The 13,149-nt window shown below is 45.9% G+C and overlaps 1 protein-coding gene across 11 annotated transcripts in view; it reads right to left on the bottom strand.

Annotated features, from left to right (window-relative positions):
- LOC149314349 (tetraspanin-4) overlaps positions 1–13,149 on the bottom strand; it is a 771,146-nt gene that overhangs the window by 129,439 nt on the left and 628,558 nt on the right. For 2 of the 11 annotated variants that reach the window (XM_089520928.1, XM_089520929.1), the window contains exon 2: positions 9,995–10,117. The exons of the other annotated variants lie outside the window; for them this stretch is intronic. The gene's annotated coding sequence lies outside the window, so the exon portion shown is untranslated. The remainder of the gene's footprint in view (positions 1–9,994; positions 10,118–13,149) is intronic. 11 annotated transcript variants of the gene reach the window in all.

The following is a 13,149-nucleotide window of genomic DNA, read 5'->3' as shown; positions in this document are numbered from 1 at the left end:
TGGACTCCCAGATCCCTTTCACATTGGCGGGCTACAGACAGGCAGGAGAAGACGTCTTGGAGGTGTATTCTGCTGAATACGGAGCCTCCAGACCGCTCGCCCCGGGGACGTGCTTCAGGTGTCAGGGCTTCCACACGGGGGGCAGTGAAGACGCCTCACCTGGGTCCGTTTCGGACCCGTAGCTTCTATACCGCCGCCTTGGAGGATGCCGCAAAGAAAGGGGCAGCTTCCGCACGGGCGGCCCAAACCGCGGCTTTTTTTTTTCTTTTGCCGGTTGGCGGATGCGCAGCTGCGCAGCTGCAGCGCTAAGCAGCGGTGGCAGAAAGCATATGGGCACATTTAAAGCGCCCAAGCCCCTTTAAAACTTTTTTCCCCGCCCTGCCCAACAACAAAGGTGGCAGAGGAGAACGTGGTGCCCATCCTGGTATCATGCGTCATTCTGCACAACATCTGTGAGACCAAGGGCAGGGTCCTGGATGAGGGCATGCGATATAGGTGCCGTTTTGTGCTGCCCACCCTGGGAGCAATCACGGCGGATGAAGAGGATGCCAAGAAGGCAGCAGGGGAGGATGTGAGGAATGCCCTGGCAGATTTTTTTCTGACAAGGAGAATCTGAAGGATGGCTCCTATGCCATCATCTGTGATGTCAGAGTGCAATGTTCTGTAATAGCATAAGCACATGAATAAATGTATCCCATTATCCACAGTTTGAGTCTGCCTATCATTCCTGATCTGTGCTGTGGGCATGTTTTGCCATGTGCCTGAGGGGGACACACACAACCACACACACACAAAAGGTCTCCTGGCGCCTGTTTTCCTGGGTGAAAAAGATACATCAGCTCCAACTGCCAATTGCCCCTTTGACAATGTATCAATCCCCCTCAAATTCAAGCTTTCCTAATGGCCCATTTGAATGTATCAATAGGGCACCCAGAGGGCATCTATTGGGGGACAGATTCAAACTGCTCCTCTGAAAGCTATCATTGGCCTAGGACCACCTTGGCCTAACGGCCCTGAGCCACAGGTGCCCATATATACCCGTGCGCAACTGTGCAAGACCCCAGGACGGCGATCAACATGGCAGAGCCACGCAGGAGGGTCCCGGTCCGCATGGCCTACTGGACCGATGAGGAGGTCGGGATCCTCCTGGACTCCCTGATGCCGCAGGCAGCCGCTCGAAGGGTGATGGCCAGCACCAACAAGCCGAACCGGGGGTATTTTCTCCAGGCGTCCCGTGCCCTCGAAGAGCGAGGGTTTCGAAGAAAGATGCATCAGTGCAGAGTAAAGTTTAAAACTCTGAAGGCATCTTTCTTCGAAACCCTTGAAGACTTCGGGGAGCACCCCCCGGTTGACAGGCGGCCACCATTCTTTGAGCGGCTGAAGGACCTGTGGATCAGGGGAGATAGGCCCAGATCGGAAGATCGCCGTCCTCCAGGTAAGCCAGAGCTCTTGCCATGCCCTGTCCTACCCTCCTTGACCCTTCCCTTGCCCTCCTCTCCTTCCTGCATGGTGCCAATGCCATCCCTCCTCTTCCCTTCTGCAGGCGTACGGCTGAGGCGGAGGCGGAGGGAGGGAGGGCACCGTGCCAGGTCGCCCTCTCCACCATCCTCGGGGGACGAGGATGTCCCCGAGGGTGGGCCACAGCCAGGACCAGCTGCTGTGGCCCCTCCGCAGCCAGAGCAGGCTCCTCTGGTGGCAGGTAGGTCCCCAGGGTGAGGGGTGGGGGTTGCCTGACTGCAGCCCCCATGACACTTGTGCCCTCGTCTGCCATGCCAGCATGGTAACTTGGGCCTTTTCTTCCTCTTTTGCAGGGCTTCATGTCCTTGCTGCTGCCGCCGCCGCTGAGGAGCCTGGCCCGAGCCGCCGCCTGCCAGGGGAGCCAGGGGACTTGGCCCTGGATGCCAGGACCCTGGATCGAGTCCTCCAAGCCCGGCAGCAAGGTAAGTGTGGAGGTGAACCCAGGGAAGGGAGCGGGGGCACCCAGAAACCCTGCCTGTGGGAGTGGGTGATGGGCTCCACAGGCTGACCCTAACCATCCTCTTTCTTTTCCCCCCACATAGAACCGGACGGAGAGGAGGTTCGCTGCCCTGGAGGAGAAGGTGGACAAGCTGGCGGAGAGAGTCTCCTCCATGGAAGAGACCCTCCGGGAACTCCTCCGCCGGCTTCCCGCCCCACCGCCTCCTCCCCCTCCCTGAAGCAGCTTCCCTCCCCTGCCCCCTGTGCCATCCCCCTTCACCACCACCCCCTTCACCCTCCCCCTTCCCTTTGTAAATATTGTACATATGTAAATAAAAAATGTTTTGTTATTGTAAATAAAAAAGTTTATTTTTAAAAAAACTTTGCGTGGTTCATTATGCGCAACTGCGGCAGTGTGGCTGTGAGTGTGAATGTGACAGCTTAGGCGCAACTGTGCAGTCTAAAGCTAGGCAGGAGTGCTGGGAGGTAGCAATGTCCAAACTCTGTCCTTCCAGGCGTTTGGACTTCATCTCCCAGAATCCCAGACCACAGGGCAAGGTGGCTGGGGATTCTGGGAGATGAAGTCCAAATGCCTGGAAGGACAGAGTTTGGACATTGCTGGTTTGGGGACCAGTGAGCCAGGCATGGTGGGAGGAGAGAACAGGAAGGGTAGAATAGATTAGATAGGGCTGGGAGGGAACACATGCCCTGGGAGGCGAAATGATGTCTTTATGGGACATCATGGGACCTAGTGCCTTGTCAGTGCTCCCTGCCCCTTGATCCCAGGCCCCCTCTAGTTGCCCTTTGCCTTTGGGGGCGGGGTGTGGGCGGTGGGACTGCCACAGAGTCACTGAAGAGGCTGGAGGATGGCCCAGCAAGAGGCTGCTGAGCCGGTTCCACCTCCATGGCAACTCCCTGCTCCTCAGCTGGAAGGATTGCTCTTGCTGGGGGCTCCTGCTGCCCTACTTCTTCCTCCACGACCCTGGGGACAGCCCTGGCTCTTCCAGCTCTTGCTGGGGGCTCCTGCTGCTCAACCCCTTCGTCCACGACCCTGGGGACAGCAGCCCTGCCTCTTCCACCCTGCTCCCTACGTACCCTTCTGCGTCTCGGGCCACCCTGCCCTCCCCTCATGATCTCCAGCATTTGCCCCATCAGAACAGTCTGGGCTTCCAAGGTGGTGTTGAGTCGCCTCTGCTCCTGGTCTGAACTGTCTATTGATCTCTCCTGGTTCTGAACGGCCCTCTCTTGAACTTCCACTGCCCTCACTTGCACTTCTAGGTTCCTCTCTTGAAATCCCAGTGCCCTCACATTAACTTCTAGGTTCCTCTCATGAACTCCCAGTGTCCTCTCTTGAAATCCTAGTGCCGTCTCTTGAAATCCCAGTGACCTTTCCATGAGCTCCCTGCGGGACTGTCTGCCCCTCCTCACAGGCGGCCAAAACCAGGGCTTTTTTTTTTCCTTTGCCGGTTGGCGGGTGCGCAGCTGCGCAGCTGCAGCGCTAAGCGGCGGCGGCAGAAAGCCTATGGGCACATTTAAAGTGCCCAAGCCCCTTTAAAACTTTTCCCCCCGCTCTGCCCAACAACAAAGGTGGTCTCCTGCCAGCTGGTGATCAGCTGGTGTTGGCATCCTTGTTCGCTTGCACTTTGCCAGTGTCACCAGCATCATAGATGCCTCCTCTCCTTTGGTCCCCGCGCTCTTGCTGAATCTGCAATGCACAGCCACAGCTGTCGCCGCTGCCACCGCTGTCCCCCTGCCATCCCCCATCACCTCCCTTGTACATATGTAAATATTTACAGTTTTAGGGGTTTTTTATTGTTAGGTGAAAATGGCACAGGAATGTGTGTAGGGGCTCACTTTAAAGTCCAAACTTTCCACGCAGCGCATGCATACATGTTGCTCTAGGGTTAGGGTTAGGGTTAGGGTTAGGGTTACGAGTCTTAAAATGCGCTGCAGCTGTGCTGCAGCTTCCACAGCTGCATGGCAGCGGACGCTGCAATTAAAGCCTGACTGCAAACTGCGCATGTTCCAAGACCCTAACTCATTATGCGATGCAGCAGACACGGAGCTTTTAAATGGGCAACTTAAATTAGCGGCGTAGCAATTCTGGTGTACCGGTGCAGCAGCTCTCATGGCTTCTTCCACTTCTCGATATGTGTCAGCATTCAGGTAGGACTGCTCCAGTTTCTGCAAAATGTTTGGCTGGGACCATATAGCTATGAGGTCAGCCATCTCCGCATGAGACGAAGACGTCCCCCTGCCTTTTTTCGGGGTGCTGGTGGATGGCTGAGCCATCCTGCCTGGTGGCAGAGGGGAGCCGCCACACAGCTGTGCCAGGAGCAGCCGAACTGTGCCCGTTCCCAGGTGAAAATGGCGCAGGAATGTGTGTAGGGGGTCACTTTAAATTCCAAACTTTCCCTTATCACTTTGTACAACCAAAACATCCGCCGGCAAAACTTACAACTTCCCGCGATTCTAGCAACGCATGCGCACAAGTGGCTCTAGGGTTAGGGTTACGAGACTTAAAATGCGCCGCAGCTGTGCCGCAGCTTCCACAGCTGCATGGCAGCGGACGTTGCAATTAAAGCTTGACTGCAAACCACGCATGTCCCGGACCCCGACCCATTATGCGACGCAGCTGACACGGAGCTTTTAAACGGGCAACTTATATTTGCGGCATAGCAATTCTGGCGTACCGGTGCAGCAGCTTACAGACGGAGCTGCGCACGTATGCCGCAAATCAAAAAGAAGCAGAAAAAAGCAGCACCTTTTTAATGCCGCTTCTTCCCGCTTGGGGCGTGTGGGCGGTGCGTTCATGACGGCATTCAGGTAAGGGCCGTCTGAAGGCTCTACCTTCATGACGTCATGAATACACCCCTTTTTGCCCGTCTGTAGCCCGCCATATAGTCTCATTCAGCCAGGTGTCCCCCATCCTATAGCTGTGCATTTTATTTTTCTGCCCTAAGTGCAGTACCTTACATTTCTCTGTGTTGAAGTTCATTTTGTTAGCTTTGGCCTAGCTTTCAAGTCTATTCAGGTCATTTTGAATTTTGATCCTGTCCTCTGGAGTATTAGCTATTCCTCCTAATTTGGTGTCATCTGCAAATTTGATAAGTATGCTCCCAATTCTGTCATCCAAGTCATTGATAAAGATGTTGAATAACACTTAGATTGTTGATATTCCTTCCTCCTATTTTTACTCCTCCTTCTTCTGTTTTCAATTCTGCTTTTCGTATAGTATGTTCTGCATACAAATCGAACAGAGATGGTGAGAGGATGCAGCCTTGTTTAACCCATTTGCCAAATGGGAACCATTCTGTTTCTCCATGTTCCCATGTCTTTAAGGGCGTTCCATAGTCTTTCCTGATCTATGCAGTCCAAGACCTTGCTATAGTCTATAAAGTACATGTTGATTTTCTTTTGAAATTCTTTGGTGCCCTCCATTAGCCACTGTATGTTTGCCTAGTGCCTCTTTCTTTTCTGAATCCTGCTTGTACTTCTGAGATTTCTCTCTCCGTGTATGGTTGGAGTCTGTGTTGCAGAATTTTGAGCATGATTTTGCTTGCATGAGAGATTAGAGCTATGGTCCTATAGCTGCTGCAGTCTTTTCTATCTCCTTTTTGTGGATAGGGATGTATATTGATCATTTCTAATCTGTTGGCCATCATTTTGGTTTCCCTATCTGTTGACATATGTTGGCTAGCACTGGTGTTGATTCTGTTAGTGTGGATTGCAGCAATTCTGAATATCATATGTTCTTGGTGATTTACTTCTTTCCATTTCTCTAATTGCAGCTTCCACCTCTGTTTTTAGAATTTGGGGTTAATCTTCATATGACTCTTCAATCCATATGTCCTTTATTTTGTTATTCCTTTTATATAGCTCTTCTGTGTACTGTATCCAGTGTATTTTTATTCCTTCCTGATCTTGAATTATGTTATTTTTATTGTCATACAGTGTCCCGACCCTTGGTTTGAATTTCCCTTTTATTTCCCGAATCTTATGGAATAGATGTCTTGTTCTTCCCTTTTTGTTCTTTTCCTCTATCTTTCTGCATTGATCATTGTAGTATTTGTCTTTATCTATTCGCACCATTCGTTGAACTGTAGCATTCATGGTCCTGAGTTTGTTCCTGTCTCCCTTTTGTTTTGCATTTCTTCTTTATTTTTAATTTTTATTTTTTACTGCTTGTAGCATTTTATCTGATATCCATGGTTTCTTCTCTTTCTTTTTGACTATTGTAAGTCTCTGTCTGCATTCTATTTTTATTATGTCCCTGGCTTCTGGCCATAGTTCTTCTGGTTCCCAGTCTATTGTGCTTAGTAATTCAAATCTATTCCTCATATTGACCAGGGACGTAGCCAAGGGGGGGAGGGTTCTTGGGGTCCGGACCCCCCCTTCCATTAGAAAAATGAATGGTGCATGCTGCTGCGCCGCAGCGCCCAAGCCCCATTATAATGGTGGCACTTAGTCTGGACCCCCCCTTCCTAAAATCCTGGCTACATCCCTGCATTGACAATAAATTCTGTTGAAATATTGTTTAGATCAAATTTTGGTATGGTGACTGGTTTTGTTCTTTTCTTAAGTTTTACTTTTATTATTGAAATAAATAATTTGTGGTCTGTGCCACAGTCAGTGCCTGGTCTAACACCAAAATGGTGCTTCTCTATCTTTTGCTTCCGATTATATAACCAGATACACAGAGATAAAAGATACAGAAGAAAAGCTAAGAGCCAATGTACAAGATTCATGGAGCGGTTGGGCTGGACAAGATGAAGGAGTCTGAAAGCAGGCACAAGGCACAGCCATGAAGCATTAAGAAGGCACTCTTAAACAGCCTGCCAGGAGCTTCTTTCCCTATTCCTTTTAGAGCATCTTTAGAGAGACTTTTTTTTTAAAGCAGGAAATCTCAAGTAATGGCAAACGAATTCCAAGCAGGGAGAAAGTATTTCTTTTAACAACTACATTCTTTCCTACTAGTTCAGTTGCTGTATTTCTGCCACCTTCTACCATCTGCTGTTTAGAGGCAAATACATTCCAAGCTAGGGACAGGTATGGTGGGAAGTACACTACTTTCGTAGGTATTATAGCATCAGAGATGTAGCTACTGGGGAGCTGGGCATTTCCCTCACAGTAAGAGTTCTAAACCTCCCCCCTCAAAATTTTCATTTAGTTCCCAAATTTCTAGAATTTCAATACCTTAAAACTTCAGCTGAACATTTAAATAAACAGTTTAGGCATCCGAAGTGGCAACATAGGGTGCATCTATGCTGTATAATTAATGAGGTTGCATTATTGGGGGGGAGGTAGGCAAAGATATCAAGGGGTGTGAACACAGCAACTATAAGAGTTCTAGGTGCATACACTTCTCAATGTCTCATTCTCTGCAATGCTATGTGAAATTGGGGCCAGAAAGAAAAAATCTTGGGGAGCAGAATTTTTATTTAGAGGACAATGCCCACATTGCCTCCCCCTTATAGCTATACCCCTGTACACTGCTATGTCTCTTCAAGTGGACCCCAATTTATGGTAACCCTATCGTAGGATTTTCTTATCAAGATTTAGTCAGAGGAGTTTTCCTGTTGCCTTTTTGAGAGACCGTGACTTGTCTGAGATCACCTAGTGGGTTTGCTGAGTTGAGCAAAAATTTGAAATCTGGTCTCCCAAGGGTCTAGACCAACACCCAAACGACTACACCACACTGGTCCCTGTATAGGTAAAAGGAAAAGGGTCTCATATTTTGTACTTGCTCTGTGTCACATATATAGTAGAACATGAGTAATTCCATTTGGTTTTTGTCTAGGCTTCGCATCCACTTGCTGATAATTGTCAAGTGTTCTTCCTTGGTTTTGTTGTTGTTGTTGTTGTTGTTGCTTTTTTTTTGTATTTCATAAAGGCAAAATGTCTATGGATGCAGTCTGACACCACTTTAGCTGCCATGGCTCCATCCTACAGAATCCTTGGATTTGTAGTTTTGTGATGCATCAGCACTCTTTTGCACAGAAGGCTAAAGACCTTGTAAAATTACTAATCCCAAGATTCTGTAGAATGGAACTGCAGCAATTAAAAGTGGTGTCAAACTGCATTATTTCTAAAGTGTGGATGCACCCAAAAAGAAAAAGAACTTTTTTCCCACTGAGATCTAACTGTTCATAAAGGCCTTTGAATAAAAAGATGGTTAAAAGTCTGGAGGCTATCCCGCAGATAGAATTTTCAATCCAATGCTTCTCTAATTTTTGGTTTTCAGTGGAATTTCATATAAGTTGTCTGCACTGTTTTCAATTTTTTATGTAAACTCTATTTCACAGTGGGAAAGGTGGGATATAAATATTTCAGTTAATTAAAGAAGCAAATAAATGGTAGTAATTTTTGCCCAAACTACAGAGAAGTCACTTGCAAGCTGCTAGGATATGCTGCGCCAAACTAAAACAAAATAATCCATCCCTCACCAACTGTGCTTTTTCTTCTGTGTGCGTTGCTTCCAAACCACACTGAACTGCCTTTCCAAACTAATGGCAAGTCCTCCTGGCACTGCCATAAGTAATAACACATCACACAACAGCTGCTTCTTCAGGACGAGTCTCAAGGCATTCGTTTACAACAAAATCTATTGCCTGCTGTAATTTCTTTTCATTTTGTCCTGGTGTCATTTATTCCTCCTTTGTCCCATTGCATCAAGATTTGCTACAACCCTGAGGAACTGAATGAGATTCAGATGTATGGGACTAAGCAAATCACAGAGAATTACAGCTGCCACTCCTTGCACCTCTGAAGATGATAAACAGTGTGCAGTGATTAAAATTTAAAAGCTCTTTGAAAGTAATTGTTCAGCCTGCCATCCCACATCCTTGTTATCTGCTTGAAAAATTAGTTTTAGACACAAAGCTACAAGCTGCAGGACTGATGCAGCTCTTGAGCCTTTAAACCAGCTTAGCCAGCACTGTGCAGTGGTTTGAGCATTGGACTATGATTCTGGAGACCAGGGTTCCAATCCTGGCTTGGCCATGAAACTCCCTGGGTTACCTTGGGCAAGTCACATGCTCTCAGCTTCAGGGGACAGCAATGGCAAACCCCCTTTTGGCAACTTGCCAAGAAAATCCTGTGATTGGTTTGCTTTAGAGTCACCATATGTCAGAAATGATTTGAAGACACACAAGAACAACAAGAAGAGCAAGCCATCTCCACACACTTTAGCACACTCAGCTGTTGGTTAAGTTTGCTTACATTACTGAAGAATTGCTATCATGCCTCATCCATCTCCAGTATGCTCCTTCACCTCCATTTCCCCCCAGCCAGGAGGTCTAGATGGTCTACCAAAGTACATCTATGTGCGTTTTAGTTGAATGGAAAGACAAAAAACAAAATGAAGTTATCTTGGTCAACTAAATACAATGCTTGCATTCTCAGATGCTACTCCCGATTCTAATGTTAAGTTGAGACCAGTGGTGGCTGATTCCTTTCATGTCAGTGGACTTGGTGAATCCATTCCAGGTTTTACTTCAAAGTTTAAATGTGTTGTTGCAGCTGCGGCTGCTGCGTGCCCTCAAGTGTGGATGCAACCATAAGGGCAACCTATCATGGGGTTTTCTTGGCAAGATGTGTTCAGAGGGGATTTGCCATTGCTATTGTCTGACACTGAGAGTGTGATTTGACCAAGGTCACCCAGTGGGTTTACATGGCTAGGCAGGGATTCAAAACCTGGTTTCCATAGTCATGGTCCAACACTCAAACCACATACCCCGTAGCAGCAAAGAGTTCTGCTATGTATATGTCCCCCCTCACCCTGTGTGGCTGGAAGAGATAGAGAGGATTTGTCTGAGTTATCTGTAATGGACAGAATAAAGAATCTAAACAGAAAAACAGACTGCTACTTCACCTTCTCCAAACTCTAATGGAAATAAGAGGAGAAACTTGTATTACACTTCAGCAAGTAGAGTTGAGCTTGGGAGAATGATCAATTAAGGCTGGGAAAGAGTAGGAGTATGTTTTACCTTCCTATGCACCAGTGCAAATGTGATCCATCACTGCATTTGTCAATTACCTTACATGCATGCAAAAGATGGAGAGAATGGTGGAGGAGACAGGTAGCCAGCACAGAGATTGGTTAATGTTGGTGTGGTGCTTGGTCTTGAGCAAAGCCTTGAGAACAATTAATTCCTTTTCCCTAGTAAAGAAAGCATAATTATTGTACATTAAATTAAGACTCTAACTTCATTGTTTTGCAGTAGTGTAACTTCAACTTTTACAACTGAAGAATAATGGGCCCGAACAGACAGGCCAAAATAAAGCTGCTTTGGGTCACTTTGGAGCCATGCTGTTTAAATAACACAGACATCTTAAGAGGCCAGAAGCTGTGCCAAAACTACGCTCTAGACCTTAGGAATGGAGCATGGCTTTGGCATGGCTTCCAGCCTCTTAGGACTCATGCAGCATTTAAACAGCATACCTCCAAAGTGACCCGAAGCAGCTTTATTTTGGCCTGTCTGTTTGAGCCCAATGTGATCAAGGGGTGGGAACAGAATGTTGTGAAAAACAAGCAATTTCTTTGTGGAATCCTAAGGACTTAGGGGTTACTATAGCATAATCTTTCATGGCCTAAATGCCACTTCATGTCAGAAGCCTAAAGCTGCAAAAACCTATCCTACACTATATCTGTTAGTCTTTACGTTTCTTCAAGACTTAGGGTTGCTTTTGCAGTAGCAGACTAACACATTAATCCCTCTGGAACAGCATACTCTGAAACCAATGATTAACAATGTCACAGCATCTAAACTTGCATATTCTCAAAGTTTAATTAAAATGAAGGTGGGATTTTGAGAAGAGTATTAGTTTCAGAAAATGCACAGTGAATGCATATCCAAGAGGGAAAGAGAGTGGAATATAAAGTGAAGGGAAATTATGCATCTGCTTCAGGTTCTAGTTTGAAACTATGGCAAACTGAAAATGTTAAAACTTAGTCATCTATTCTTCAAATGTAATTTATAGGAAGCAGCTGGGATTGGCCATGAATTAAATCAATATGCTCATGGGGAAGGTTTGGTTTATGAGCTCTAAAGCTGAGCTAGTCAAATTCAATCTATTGAAACGACAATCAAAAATGGCAGGTTACTGGATGTACTCTAAAACCAAACAGCTAAAAACAAACCAAAGGTACCAGCTTATCTTACTTTAAAATACAGGCAGATAAGTTGCTTTTAAAACAGTGCTGAGAAACTCCCAGCAGCTCTAGCCAGCATAGCCAACAATGAGTAGCGTTGTGAGCTGCAATCCAGCCACATCTGGAAAGCTGCATGATTCTCACCGCTTCTTTAAAAAAAAAGTTAGCTGTCTTTTATGTGGCACAAAGATGTGCCATAGTTTCAACCAAAAGTAATATTTTACAATTGTAACATAATTTCGCAACTTTTGCTGTTGCTGACTGCCCTTGAGTTGGCCCAAACTCATGGCAACTCCACGGATGAGACATCTCCAAGCTTCCCTATCTTCTACTATTCTGCTTAGCTCCTGCAAATTCATGCCTGTGACATCGCTGATTGAGTCTATCCATCTGGCATGTGGTCTTCCTCTTTTTCTGCTGACCTCTACCTTTCCCACCATTATTGTCTTTTCTTGTAAGTTATGCCTTGTCATGATTTGACCAAAATATTACAGTCTCAGTTTCATCATCTTGGATTTCCAAGGAGAGTGTAGGTTTTGGCCGTCCACAGTATCCTCAAGACTCTTCTCCAGCACCACATCTCAAATGAGTTTATTTTCTTTCTGCTGGCTTTCTTAACTGTCCAACTCTCACATCCATATACAGTGATGGGAAATATAATGGCTTGAACAATTCTAATCTTAGTGCTCAGTTATATATATTTACTTTTTAGGATCTTGTATAGTTCTTTCATGGCTGCCCTTTCCATTCCTAGCCTTCTTATTATTTCTTGACTTCAGTCTCCATTTACAACTTTACAACCGGCCATATCATTTCACCTTCAAACAACAGCAACAACAATAAAAGGAACAGGGCCAGCAACTGCAAGGTGTATCTGAGTGAATAGAGCCACTGACAAAGAAGCTCCTTTCTACAAAGTCTTTTTGCAGGAGCTCAGCCCAGGTCCTCCCTTTGCTTTGTCTTCTGCCTTGCTGGAAGGAAGTTTGTTTGTTTGTTTTTTCCACCACTGGCAGCCAGAAAATGGTGAAGGAGGGCTGGAGAAAGACAGATTTTCAGTGTTACAGCATGGCTGCAGGGAACAAGCAGTAAAGCTGGACCTAGAAACAAATGGGATTCTATTCCAGATGATCCTACTGTAGCTGACATATTCAGGGATAGCTGTGTTGGCCACATAGCAAAGTACATTACAGTAGCTATGAGTGCTTACATACAACTGGCAACAACGTACAACAGTTGCCTTCATAACCACTTACTGAACAAGAGTGAAAAGCAAACCAGAAAGTAAAGGAGAAAGCAGATTAGTTGGCCTCACCATCTACCCTGGCATGTTGAGAAAACATACATCTAAGTTTTCCCATCAAAATGGAAATCATAAGAAAAGCAGAGAATGTGGAAAGAAAGAAAAAGTCATCCAAGGATGCATTTTGGAAGAAGTTTCCAAGTGGGCCCTAGAAAGTTCATTTTTTTTTTGTTCACTTATGCAAGGCTTACCTGACCTGATTGTTTCATTTCATATTAGCATGACCTTAATTTTGAATAAAAACTTTGCTGAAACTTGAACTGCTCTTCTGTTTTGTGGTGTATCCCTATCCTATTCCTATCTTTTCCATGTTATTTCTACATCTGGTACCAATGTTTCTGTTAAAGAAATAAAGCCCAGGAACATATCTGCTTTGTTAACTGAGGTAAACCCATCCACATAAAAATTAAAGAAATTGAAACTGAAATATGGTTTCTGATGAGGGGTGGTTTTTAAATAATGAGCTTACAAGTAACTGAAGTGATCAAAATTCCCTAAACACAAAATGATTTGATGTTTTCCAAGGCAGTTCTGGTAGAACAAGGAAATATTTGTCTAGCATACAAATCAGGCCATTGATCTGCTTATAAAATCTGATAGTATGCACTTGACAGAATGGCTTGACAGCAGAGATAACATGTAAAAACACTGAAATAAATTCTAACACAGAAAGGTGTGTGTGTGTGTGTGTGGGAGGGGAATTCCACTGTTAAACAAAAACACAGCAAAATCACCAAGA

The sequence above is a fragment of the Sceloporus occidentalis genome, unplaced genomic scaffold (assembly GCF_023333645.1).
Source record: "Sceloporus occidentalis isolate IW3139 unplaced genomic scaffold, rSceOcc1.0.p SCAF_4, whole genome shotgun sequence".
Lineage (NCBI taxonomy): Eukaryota > Metazoa > Chordata > Lepidosauria > Squamata > Phrynosomatidae > Sceloporus > Sceloporus occidentalis.
The sequence above is the reverse complement of the archived record's forward strand: the minus strand, read 5'-3'. Positions and strand labels throughout refer to the sequence as shown.